The following is a 12,500-nucleotide window of genomic DNA, read 5'->3' as shown; positions in this document are numbered from 1 at the left end:
GCCCCGTATGTGCTAACTCCGAACTGTTTGGTGGGAGTGTAGTCAGAAATTGTTCAAGTTGACACACCACAGCAACCTTGATAAAGATTAGTTTTTATGGCTGCAGCTTTGTAAGTAAACAGTTAGCTCTGCGATTTCAAATGGAAAGACGACAATAAGGGATAAATTGGAAAAGCCTCGGATTTAGAGGGAATTCTAGCGAAAAATATCCATTAAAACACAGTCATTCAGATAGTAGAGACCGAGACCTATGCTCACACTGACTTATCTTAAATACTTGAGTTCCTCAAGCGACAAACTTAGAAAAAAAATTGTAAAAAACTGTCAATTAGACGCACTCAGTCGCAGGCAGTTATTAAAAAGTGACTAGAAATTTCATTGAACTTCCTAGAGACTTAGTTTTACTAAGCTGTGCCTAGGCAAACTGACTCGACTCTAAAGAACGAATTTGTGTATTAATTACCTTGTTTTTTCGTAGGACCAGACTAGCGTATCCCAGAAGTCGATATCCATAGCAGAATATTGCAATGCAAAACCCACTCTTAACTTCTTGCGAGCCTCTGTCAGAAGTGGCTTCGTCGCTGGTATTCTATAATGTAACCCGCTTGCATGTCGTCTCTGTCTTATAGTTTGGGGCGTAACCATTAATCTAGTTTGTTGTTTGATAGCAACGGCGTTTGTCAGAGGTTCTAATTGAGACTATCGAAAAGAAGGCCTGTTCCAGAGTCAATATAATAGGGTCTGTTCACATGGTGGAGCTTAAACCTAGTCCCGCCCCTTGTGAAACGTCATCGTATAGTTACATCCGGCCAGACTGCCGCCTCATATGCTTAAGTTATTAAGAAGCCATTTAATTGACTCAGGATTTGTTTTAGCCTCCGCGAAGTATGTATCATCACGGTATATGTAAGAAATAATAATGAAAACTGAAGATGAACTTAAAAGAGCTCATAAGATCTTAGAAATAAATCTTAATGCAGGATCTCAAAGACAGCGCATGTCCAGCAGCTAGACTCTTATCAAAATCTTGCCCTGCTTAAGTTAGTTATTTAGGTGAGAATGGTATTTTTGAAGGTGATGACTGGGCACATACCTCAGCCTTTTGTACTCGTTAATGACCGGTTCGATGTCATGAACTCGTAAGGAAAATACGGAGATGTCGAGTCACGTAATGCATTTGGAGATAAAATTGACGCACAAACTGGAATACTTGATAGGATGAGTGAAATGATGAAAACAATGAAAGTGAAAAGTGAAAAAACAAGAAGTCTTTACCCATTCCAGAAAAGAATAATATTATCCTGCGAAGCATTAAAAGGGGTGTTTGAGATGTTGCACAGACTGCTCAAGATAGAGTATGTAATAACAAGACGGCTCAGTCAGGATTGTATTGAACATTTTTTTTTTTTTTTTTTTTGGGCTGCATCAGACAAGTGGCAGGGAGTCATGATCACTCAAATCCCGTCCAATTTAAGTATAGACTCAGGAAATATCTGCTTGGCAAGAATGTCTCTCTGATGAGTGAAAAGAGTAATTCAAGTAGGATTGTAGAGAATACATAATGTGTTTCAAGTGGTAGTATTTCAGGTAGGCCCAATCCATGTGCATCATGTGATTGTTTCCCTCACAATTCGTGCATTCAAGCGCAACAGGACTATCAAATGACTCCAATCTTGTACTTGAATTATGTTTAACGTCTATGCTGTTCAGTGATATTGAATTTCGTGATAACAATGATGATGATGCAACAACTCTATGTGATGATATGTGCCCTAATTTTGACAACCTAATGTCAGATGTAGGTGTTAAGATTGAAGAAGAATCTTTCTTTAAGATACGTTGGGGGATATATGGCAAGAAAATTCATCACCAAATACCCATATCTCGGAACAAAAGATGGCACAACTACTGAGAGCAACAAATGGATTAAGAGCAGCCGAGGGAATTTGTCCTTTCCATCCGAACACGTCTGTTCCCAACCACTTATCATGAGAAGATTATTCAAAGCCATAAATGGCGAGACACTACAGGATGGCAAAGACTGCCCAGCGAATTTAGTTTCTCAGCTAAAGAAATCAGATAAACTATCCTTGCCTGATGAAATTGTGCATTCCTTTGCTAAAATTATTTTCTTTAAAATCCATCATTTAAACAACTTATCAAAGTAAAAAAAAAAAAAAAGTAGCACTAAGCGGATGTTAACTAAGAAATTAAAAAAGATCTCTAGAAAAAATTTGTTTCTTCATGCCATACAAAAATTGTTCAAGTAAAGACTATCCTGAGTTATTTGTTGTTTGTTTGATCATTTTACTCCCTAAAGGACTATATATTATATATATTTATCTTATGAAGTCAAATAAATGCAAATACCTTTTTTGTACTTTTTCCCGAAAATATAATCTTTTGATGCGTGTATAATTATTACCTTTATGTATACAGTATGTCATATGTAAACTTATGTGTTCGATATCGTGTGTTAATGAGAAACTTGCTTGAAATGTGTTCTCTGTATCATATTCTTCATCATTTATTCCTTTTATTCCTTACATGCTGTATGATATAATTCTCATACTTTTAATATTGTTTACTTTTTGTGGTCAAGTCGTGCAAATGCAACTGCCTTTTTTTTTACACTGTCCTGTGTCCACATTTTCTATGTATTTATTGTATAACAATTAGGATAGGATTCATAATAAGATTTGGAAGATATAATTAACTTATCATTCTAACCTTTATCATGAATAAAAAAAAGTATGTTTTTCAAAATGAGATGTGAAAAGTGACAGATTCAAATACATTTCTTAACAGTTATTTATAATCTTGATAAAATTGCATGAGAGAGAGAGAGAGAGAGAGAGAGAGAGAGAGAGAGAGAGAGAGATAGAGATTATAAGTGAAACCAAGTTGTCATGATATAAAAATGGACTTGAAGAAAACACACCAAACCAGTATATAGGTGAGCAAATGAATAAGTAAAGAGGTTAACTATAGAAACCCCGTTGAGCGGGGACTTTACAATACTTCCCCCCCGACCCAAGACGTAGGTAACATCTGATTAAAGTAAGTATCTGCTGGGGCGCTGGAGAGTGCTGCGGCTCCGCGATGTCAGCTGGGGGGTGCGGTGTGAGTGGGAGCGGCTGACTGTGGTGCTGTCCGGGTCCAGAGCCTTCCGGGGGCGGCCGTGCGTCTTCCTTTTGGGCTGGGCTGGCTGCGGCCCCGACGGTTCCCGCGGAGGGCGCTGCGTGGTATCGTCGACGTCCTCCTCCAACAGGGCAGGCTTGAGGCGGTCTATAGACACCCAGTCGTCCTTCCCGTGGATGGCCAACCAGAATGCTTTACTGTTTCTCTCCAGCACACAGAAAGGTTCCCTGTAGGGCCTGGTTAAGGGCGGGCGGACACCATCATTCCTGAAGAAGACGTGGGTGGTGGAGAACAGGCCGGGAGGCGTGAAAGGCGACGTCCTGTCAGTATACGTCCGCTGGCAGGGCGCGAACTTTCGAACCATGTCACGGAGCCTCTGGACTGTCAGGTTGTGGCGATCCCCCGTGATGAGCTCACCCGGGACTTTGATGGGCTCCCTGTAAACTTTTCCTTCTGGGGGCAGTCCTCAGCCCGAGGAGGACCCAGGCAGCTGGTACTTCCAATCCTCAGCGGTGCAGCAGGCCATGAGGGATGCCTTCAAGGGACCTGTGGAACCTTTCCACCAATCCGTTGGCCGCTGGGTTGTAGGCGAGGGTGCTGTGGTGAGAGGCCCCCAGCAGGTATGCCAGGGCGGTCCACAGCTCGGACAGGAAGGCTGGACCCCTGTTGGTTGTTATGTGGTCCGGGACACCGAACTGGCTGATCCAGCTGGAGAGGAGATCCTCGGCGCATCCGCTGGCGGTGGCTTCTTGCATGGGCGTCGCTTCGAGCCACCTGGTGGAGAGGTCGACGATCGTCAGGAGATACCTGGCCCCGCCTGATGGGGGAAGGTGGCCTACCACGGTGACATGGATGTGTCCGAACCACTTCCCCAGCTGGGGAAACTCACCCACCCCTAACTCAGTGTGTCGCCCTACTTTGCTGGTCTGGCACTGGATGCACTGCCTCACCCAGGACGTTGTGTCCTTCTGCATACCGTGCCAGACAAACTTCTCTGCCAGCAGCTTGGCCAACGTCCTGCCGGAGGGGTGGGACAGCCCGTGGATGACGTCGAACACCAGACGGCGGCGGGAGGCAGGTACCAGTGGGCGGGGTGGCCGGTGCTTACGTCGCTCAGCAGTGGTGGCCCCCCAGGAGCGAGGAGCACATCCTTCCACCTGAGCGACGTGATGGCGGTGCAGTAGGCTGGAACCTCTGGGTCTGTGGTCTGCTCTTGGGCAAGGTCCTCATAGTCGATCCTGAGCTGCACCATGTTGAGCTCGATCCTCGAGAGGGCATCTGCTACAAGGTTCTTCCTGCCAGGGAGGTATTTGATTGTGCAGGTGAACTCCACAAGATGCCGCTGCTACCTGGAAGACTATGCGTCCCCCTACTTTGTGAAGGTGTGGACCAGCAGCTGGTGGTCCGTCCAGATTGTGAAGGGCGTGCCCTCCAGGAGGAACTTGAAGTGACGTACTGCCCGATACGCTGTGCAGAGTTCCCTGTCGAAGGTGCTGTAACGGGACTCTGTGGGGCTGAACTTCCTGCTGAAGAAGGCGATAGGCTGGGAGGCTCCAGCGACGACCTGCTCCAGGACAGCCCCACAGGCGACGTTGCTGGCGCCCGTTGTCAGCTGGAGGGGGTCGTTGGGGTCCTGAATGGTGTATAATGAATTTCAATTTCTAAAATGTGATTTCCATCAAAAGAGAACCTTGGGAACTTCAGTGTTTTATTTGTATCTTTCTGGCCAAGCCAATTATTCCTGGTACATCTCAACAAATGTACTAAATTTCCTCCTTTATAATCAAAATATGGTTTCAAGTGCGTTTCATCCACCATCAGTATCAGTGTTTTGTCATTGGGTAGTAATGATTTACATTTATTCTTAATGTACATCAGAAAGTTTGAGTCATATTGTTCTGATGTTGGGGTAAACTGTTTGGAAACACACACACTCCTGATGGTAGAGTAACACGACAATATTAGGATTTTCTTGTCTTTCAAGAGCCTATAACTTTGAGGGGGACAATTACAAAACAAAGAAGACAATATTACCAACTTCGATGAACAATCAGATTTATTCAGTCATTAACTGCAGTTGTACAAATACAAATTTCAGCACAGGCAAGTGTTTGAATGAATGATCATCTAAAATTATTTCCAAAAATGAAATCACTAATTTTATAACAGCAGTGTCAGCTCTCTGTAAGTTATTCAATATCTGCTCAATGATATTCGCATCATGAACCTCTTTAGTGACATGAACAAATGCATGTACTGTGCAGTTAGCCTTAACTGTAGGTAGGGTATTGTGGTGTACTGTTAGCTATTTCATAAATCTGTACTCAACTGTTACCTGTGGAAGAGGAAAGATGGTCTTTTAATATTTGTATGATAGGTATATATGAACATTAGAACATAGAAAGGCCATGAGGTTAGGTTAGTTATTGAAATTCCTTCTGTAGGCTCCTGTTTTGTACCTGTAACCCTCTGAATACTATGCCAGTCTAATTTTATTCACCTTAACCAATCTAGGTCCAGTAAGGGTTGTCCCTTACCTTTGACTACTGTCAATGGTAACTTGCCTATTTCCTGATCCCTATACTGTACTTCCACTTGTGATGAACCCATAACTCCTATGTCTGTGCCATTTTCAAAGGTCTTGCAAAGTCCTGCTCTGGGAGTTGTTTGACGTAGGCTACACTGGGAGTTGTTTGACATACACTAGCCTATATTAGATTCTGTTAAGTCTAGTTTATATGAATTCCTACTAAAATTCAATCTAGGTCAAACCACTCTCTCTTTATATTGCGCTTTACCTCGTTGCTCACAACACCTACCTAAATCCCTTTTTCAGGCACATGCCAAACTTATGTTACCTTGTAAGACAAACCTAACTGTATGTTTGTTTCTGCTCCCGACGTGGCATAACGCTGGTTCCAGTGTGATGAATTCCGACTATTGCGGTCGAAAGTTATGCTAATGCGGAATGGAATGGAATATGAAATTTAGGCTTGAAGCCAAGCACTGAGTCGAAGGATTATTCAGCGCTAGTTATCGTAATGTCATCCAGAGACAAAAGTCAAGTACCTGTTGCAGTGAACTTACTGTTGAGTTTACCTATTACCATAGTAAGTTCGTTTTATGGTCCAATTAAAAAATAAAACAACAGAACCATGAGGAAGCCTCGTACGCAAGTGATGTACGGGAAGGAAGCTCGAGAGAGAAAGAATCACCGGCTTGGGACTACCAGAGGCGATGTCATCACGTCATATCCACCAGGCCTTATTTTTCGGTGGTCTTGTTCTAATGCGGCAGAGATGATAAAATTGTCCTCTTCCTCGGTTGTCGAACGAGGGCGACTTCATCTAGGATGTTTCGCTATACTTTTTCCTCTCTGTCTCGTCTCAGCCATTGGTGGACGACTAATCTGCTCACATTAAGCCTGCGTGATATTTCTGCTGGCTTCATATTTACTCTGTGCATCTCTATTATCAAGCTCCGTATTAATGATGAAGTTTCTCTTCTCGGCTGCTGATCCATGGCAACGTCAAGTAACATCCAGTGATGCGTTTTCCCGCCCGAAGTTCTCGGGTTCCTCCTCACATAGAGTACGCTCTTGTGGATTTTACTAGTTTTGCTCAACCTGTCTTAGCTGTCACACCATTTACTGCCATTAAATTTGTAGTTATTAGAGAAATTATCATTACCACGTATGATTATGCAATAATAATCCAGTTTATAAAGGAAAACGAGTAAATATTGTCGTCGTGAAACGCGGTGCTACACCCATAAATCCCCACTATCTTTTAGATCTCTATGAACGAATCCAGCTGAGAATTTCCTATTGCCTCGGACATGCATGGTGTTTTTAAGCATCTGAACGGTTTTGTTTTGCAGATTTAATGTACAACATGATATAATTTTCACTGTATTTTCACATTCTAGAGTAAATTTACCGAGATTGTGTTTTCGGTAAAAAAAAAAAAATAGAAATTCCATGAACGAAAGCTAATGAAAAGTGTATCATCACGCAATGAAGATAGTCTGATGCTCGGCCGAGATTCGAACATGCGTTTGGGGTATCAAAACGAGGTAACGTTAGCTACCTGGCCACGAAGAAAAATTAATTTTTGAATAATGTATTCAAAAGTTTTTCGGGCGCCATCGTACTTTCTTACGTAAGCGAATGACGTACAGTTCCCTGAAAAAATGCAAGAAGATATCAGTATTTCATAGCTTGTGTAAGTGGATTGCTATTGAGATACCCCAGCATGTTTCTGCTTATCCTAAGGAGGTGTTTTACGTAATAAACTCAATTGTTACAATTGCGTTACGATATTCTGCATCACTTTACGAAATGTATAGTTCAGATCTTATTTCTTTCTTATATTCCATATATCAATTAGTTTGAGAACAACTTTTTGTAATATGAAAATTAGAATCAATCATAATAAGTAACAAATAAAACCAAGAAAATTCCTTGTTTTATGCAGGTTTTTAAGTATGTGTCCGAATCATTATGAAATTTTTCATTATGCTTAGATATGAACAGGCCTACCAACCTTATCAGAATTATCTGTATAAAGGTCTTTCTGTTAAAAGAATGTTATTCTACGTGAATAATACGTGAGTAGAGTTTGACATATCTGATGTCATCTGATTATCATCTGTTTAAAGATCTTTCAGTTAAAAGTCTTTTTTTAATTTAGCAAATGAGATATAATTATAAAATATATAATTTATAATTTCCTTACCTCAACTAAATACAGTTCGCTTGACTGAAGGGCAGTAAAATGCATAGAAGTAGGAGGCTCGGTTGGCACGCCTGTAACGCCGACAGTTTGGTCGCACGATGACTTCTAAATACTGCATATGCCAATTTTCATTTTAATATAATAGAAAACGTTGAATTGAAACAGAATATTTTTACAAATATGAAGGAGAATTCAGATATATCAGATAAGGAAACTGCTAATATTACTTTTGCAAATGAATGGCTTAATGGGAGTCACATAGCCTAGAATGAATGGTAATGGTAACGTCTTATGTGAACGGAGTTATTAGTGTTTTAGGGGGTTACGCTAAATATCAGGATGTGAATAGCATTCATGAACTGAAAATGACTAGAGGAAGCACTTTTATTGATTACTGTATGTGGGATAAACTTAATTTACTTTTGTTTTTCTTTGTGTTCGAAAGAATATATGGACTTATCTTTAGATATTGTTCTTTAATTATATTCGAAAGCATATATTGAAGTTTTATTAGTTAATATTTTTTTACTATATGAAATTTTTTAATGTTACGTTTCAACCTCTTGCTCACAGTCAATATTATCTGCCACCCATTACGGAAGTTAATAATGTATGGAAATACATTATTTTTTTTCTGTTTTACCTCATTATGGAGAGTATAAACATTTTTCTTTCAAAGAGTGAATAATTCAGTCCTCAACCATACGGTTTCAGAATAGGTCAAATGGACATCTCGAGGAGGCCATTCAGCACTGAAATGGTCAGTTATATATATTTGCATAACGGCTGTAAAAGAATACATTATTGATTATGAAAATCTAATACCACACAGACACTTATTAACAAAATTATACTGCATGTTTTAGGATTCCCCGCCTTTCACAGATCCGGCAAGGATCATTAAGCTTAGCCAAACATTTATAGGTTAATATTCAACATATTTTTCATATTTTGATTATGTCGAACAAAATGTAATAAACAGTTTTGTTTTTAACGCTGTATATGCAAAACATACAGGCCTACAAATTTTGAGTGCTTAGTAAAGTAAAACCCTCTTCTAACCGAAGAGAATGGTGTAGGCTGAGTTACAGGAAAAAAATTGATACCACAATTCTTAAAAAAAAAAAAAACTTACGATGGAACGATCATAATTTTAATTTCCTTTGAATGGAATGCTATTTAGTTCCGTTACCAGGATAGTTCCTCGTTGGACGAGTCGGTAGAGTTCTCGGCTAGCACTGTGCTACACCCGAGTTCGAGTCTCCTGCCGGCCAGTGAAGAAATAGAGGAATTTATTTCTGGTGATAGAAATTCATTTCTCGGTATAATGTGGTTCGGATTCCGCAATAACCCGTAGGTCCCGTTGCTAGATAACCAACTGGTTCTTAGCCATGTAAAATAAGCCTAATCCTTCGGGCCAGTCCTAGGTGAGTTGTTAATCAGCTCAGTGGTCTGGTTAAGCTAAGATATACTCAACTTTGCTACCAGGATAAGCATTGCCCGCATAGTATCCATTAGCGAATGACTCGTTCGTTTGTTTTATTATATCAAGCCACCCTACCACCCCCATCCATGATGCGTTTTTTCGTTCGATTTTCCTCATGTCTTTGATGCATTCGACAGCGCAAATAGCGCATGCGATTGCGCATGCGTTTTTTCTCGGAAATCAACGAGGCATGCGACAACGCAAGGCTCCCCGCCGGTTATGAGAGTCACGTGCGTTTGTTAGTGCGATTTTTTTTTTCACCCTGAAAGCTATTGTGTAGTAAAATCCAATTACCTTGTCACTTGACAGCAAAGAATTAACTCTTAATTTTATTGAAGATTACCAAAAACGCGAGATGCTTTGGAAAACTTATTTAAAAGGCTATTCTAACAAGTTACTGAAAGGAGATTTCATTCAAGAACTTACTGAAAAATATGCAATAGATGTCACACTGTAAATCTTGGAAAATGGTGTTTTTGTTTTGTTTAAAATATTCCTGCACCCATGATCTTTTTTTTACCGTTTCTTTCGTCTCTGCTTAAAAACATTATTAACAATTAAGTAAGCGGCACAAACTCCCGTACAAACAAGTGGTTCTACGACATCACTGCAACTAAAAATAGCAACGTGGGGACAGTGAGAAGCATGAGTTTGCGTTCTTCTTCGTCTCTCAACTTTTTCGCATTTGATTTTAATTCAAAAGGCATGCGCTTAGCGCATTGAAAAACTCATCGTCTGGGCTTACCGTTAACACAACCAAACACTAACAATAGTCGCTCGAATAATCGAATACTACTGTATACACAGTTCACCGAGTTATCATCTAGTTCAATCGCTCAGTTTGGCTGTGTGCGTGGCCGGCTGAAGACGTGTGATACTCTACCCTCCTCGGTAAGTTTCCACGCTCACCTTACGTCGTCATGATAACTTGGGCACCATTGCTTTGGAAGGTGGGTTAGCGTGTGATGTTGATCGAAACCTGTAATGCTGCGTCAATTTATTTAGTTCGAAAGGGGATGAAGTGTTTATTCTTTCATTAGCTTTTTACGATACGGTACTGACAGGAGCAGTTAGGACTGTTTCGGTGTTACGTGAATATTGGTAGGCCTGTTTCCTAATGCCAAGGAGTATATATAAATACATACAACTGGTGGTCAGTCATCTCAGTCATATGGTGTGTGTGTGTGTGTGTGTGTGTGTGTGTGTGTGTGTGTGTGTGTGTGTCGGGAAACTGCAACGACCCGTCAAACCAAGAGGGGACAAATTGTGACGGGAGACGCAGCAATTAAATGAACTAGTTTGAATCTTTCCCTGCAATTAGGTGGTAGTGGGTTACTCATCTCACAACGCATTACACTACATTAATCAAAGCGGTGCCGACTGGATGAAGAAAAGTAGATCAAGCGATAAGGCCATTCGTTCCCGGTGTCTGTCTGCAGTGTTTCTTCACAGGACTGATATGTACTCACACACCACTTTATATATACTGTATATATATATATATATATATATATATATATATATATATATATATGTATGTGTGTGTGTGTGTGTGTGTGTGTGTGTGTGTGTGTGTGTGTCCCCTGTGGTGCAAGAGTGAAAGTGGTCAGTCTTAACTAGAGAATGCTTGTCAAGATATCTGTCAGTGATGTAAGTATGACAGCTAAAAGGATGAAGAAATAAATGTTGACCGGAGCTGATGACAGGCGAGATACTGTGGCACGGTGGTGAAACACTGATTGAGAAGCTGTCCCAGGGTGTAAGGTATGCCTGGATGGGGGAACGGTTCCGTTGGAATTCTTACTTTGTATACAAGTAACGTTGATGATTTACCAATGTCAAATGTACATACAGTATTTGGAATCATTATGGTTGGATTTTGATTGAGATGCGGGAGGACTGATAGGTGAAGAGTACTGTGTGGTTAACTAAGGGAGGTGTTTAGATCAAGCTGTTGACCGTATTATTAGAGATGCACTGTAGAGGTAGTTGAGGATGTCTAATACAGTATTTGATACTTGTTAAAGTGACTTCAGAGTTTCATGATGGAGGTCAAGTGTGATTTAGAATATTATGTAGACAATAATTGTTAAGAAGAGAGTTTGAAGAAAAACTGCCAAGATTAGTGAGAAAGTTTGAATGTGTAGGAAGTAACTATGTGCAAGAGTAAAGCCATAGGATATTTGGAAAACAGGCAGATTGGGCAGTGAATGTTTTTATGGATGAATGGAGGTGGTCGATTGCAAAGGTATTTAGGATGAAATGTAATGGATGGTGATTGAAAAAAAGAAAAGGTGAATCCCAGAAAGATATGGAAGGGAAGGGTCAATGGGAACTAAATTTCAGTGTGTGTGGAGGGATTGTTAAGCCAACTCCCCTCCATGGTAGTGAGGTGTGGATATTGAATCCAGGTACAGGAGTCTGGGCACAAAATATAGGTTGTGACTGACGCAGAGGTCGTAGGGAGATCAAGCATGTGTTGATTTTTTTTTTTTTTTTTTTTTTTTTTTTTGTGTCTGTGGAAAACTAGGAAAATATTCAGCATAAGGGGATTCATCCTTCATTCCGCAGTCCAAGGACAGTTGTGATAGTGATCAAGGGAAAGAAGTTATTGGTAAAAAAAATCATAAAAAATTAATTGCATATCTTGTTTCTCTAACTGTGCCATGTCTTTGCATGACAGAATCTTGTCAATTGATTACCTTTAACTGAACTCTTCAGGTATGTGATGCATTTATTATTATTATTATTATTATTATTATTATTATTATTATTATTATTATTATTATTATCGTCTCTCTTTCTATACTCACTCGTCACGTAATAGAGAAGTATTTTAACGAATAATTTATTATGAACAAAAATGATTCATTTTCATACGTTGTTCTAAAGCAGGTTCTATTATTCCTAAGAGAATAGAAGTTAAGAAACACCTTACCCACGTGTCAAGCCTCAATTGTTCAATGAACATAAGTTACATGTGGTGCTGACGCATTCTCTCCTTGTCATTCTTGCGGGATACATTTTGTTTGCTTGCTTGCATCTCTTGCAATGTAGCGCGTGCGTCGCAATTCGAACAGCGTGGAAGACTTACTCTCGAGCTTTTTAGAGAGACGGTTCCTCCCCCGTCAGTCCTA

The 12,500-nt window shown here is 40.3% G+C and overlaps 2 protein-coding genes across 6 annotated transcripts in view; one reads left to right on the top strand and one right to left on the bottom strand.

Annotated features, from left to right (window-relative positions):
* LOC136836323 (uncharacterized) overlaps positions 1-743 on the bottom strand; it is a 97,537-nt gene extending 96,794 nt beyond the window's left edge. Inside the window, exon 1 of the mRNA XM_067100479.1 lies at positions 464-743. The gene's annotated coding sequence lies outside the window, so the exon portion shown is untranslated. The remainder of the gene's footprint in view (positions 1-463) is intronic.
* Positions 1-12,500, top strand: part of LOC136836568 (alanine racemase-like) — a 165,155-nt gene that overhangs the window by 105,408 nt on the left and 47,247 nt on the right. The window contains exon 1 of one of the 5 annotated variants that reach the window (XM_067101018.1): positions 9,975-10,254. The exons of 2 other annotated variants lie outside the window; for them this stretch is intronic. The gene's annotated coding sequence lies outside the window, so the exon portion shown is untranslated. Of the gene's footprint in view, positions 1-9,974; positions 10,314-12,500 lie in introns of those variants that run through there. 2 more of the 5 variants (XM_067101019.1, XM_067101016.1) reach the window with 2 other exon arrangements.

The sequence above is a fragment of the Macrobrachium rosenbergii genome, chromosome 56, assembly GCF_040412425.1.
Source record: "Macrobrachium rosenbergii isolate ZJJX-2024 chromosome 56, ASM4041242v1, whole genome shotgun sequence".
In the NCBI taxonomy this organism is placed as follows: Eukaryota; Metazoa; Arthropoda; class Malacostraca; order Decapoda; family Palaemonidae; genus Macrobrachium; species Macrobrachium rosenbergii.
The sequence above is the reverse complement of the archived record's forward strand: the minus strand, read 5'-3'. Positions and strand labels throughout refer to the sequence as shown.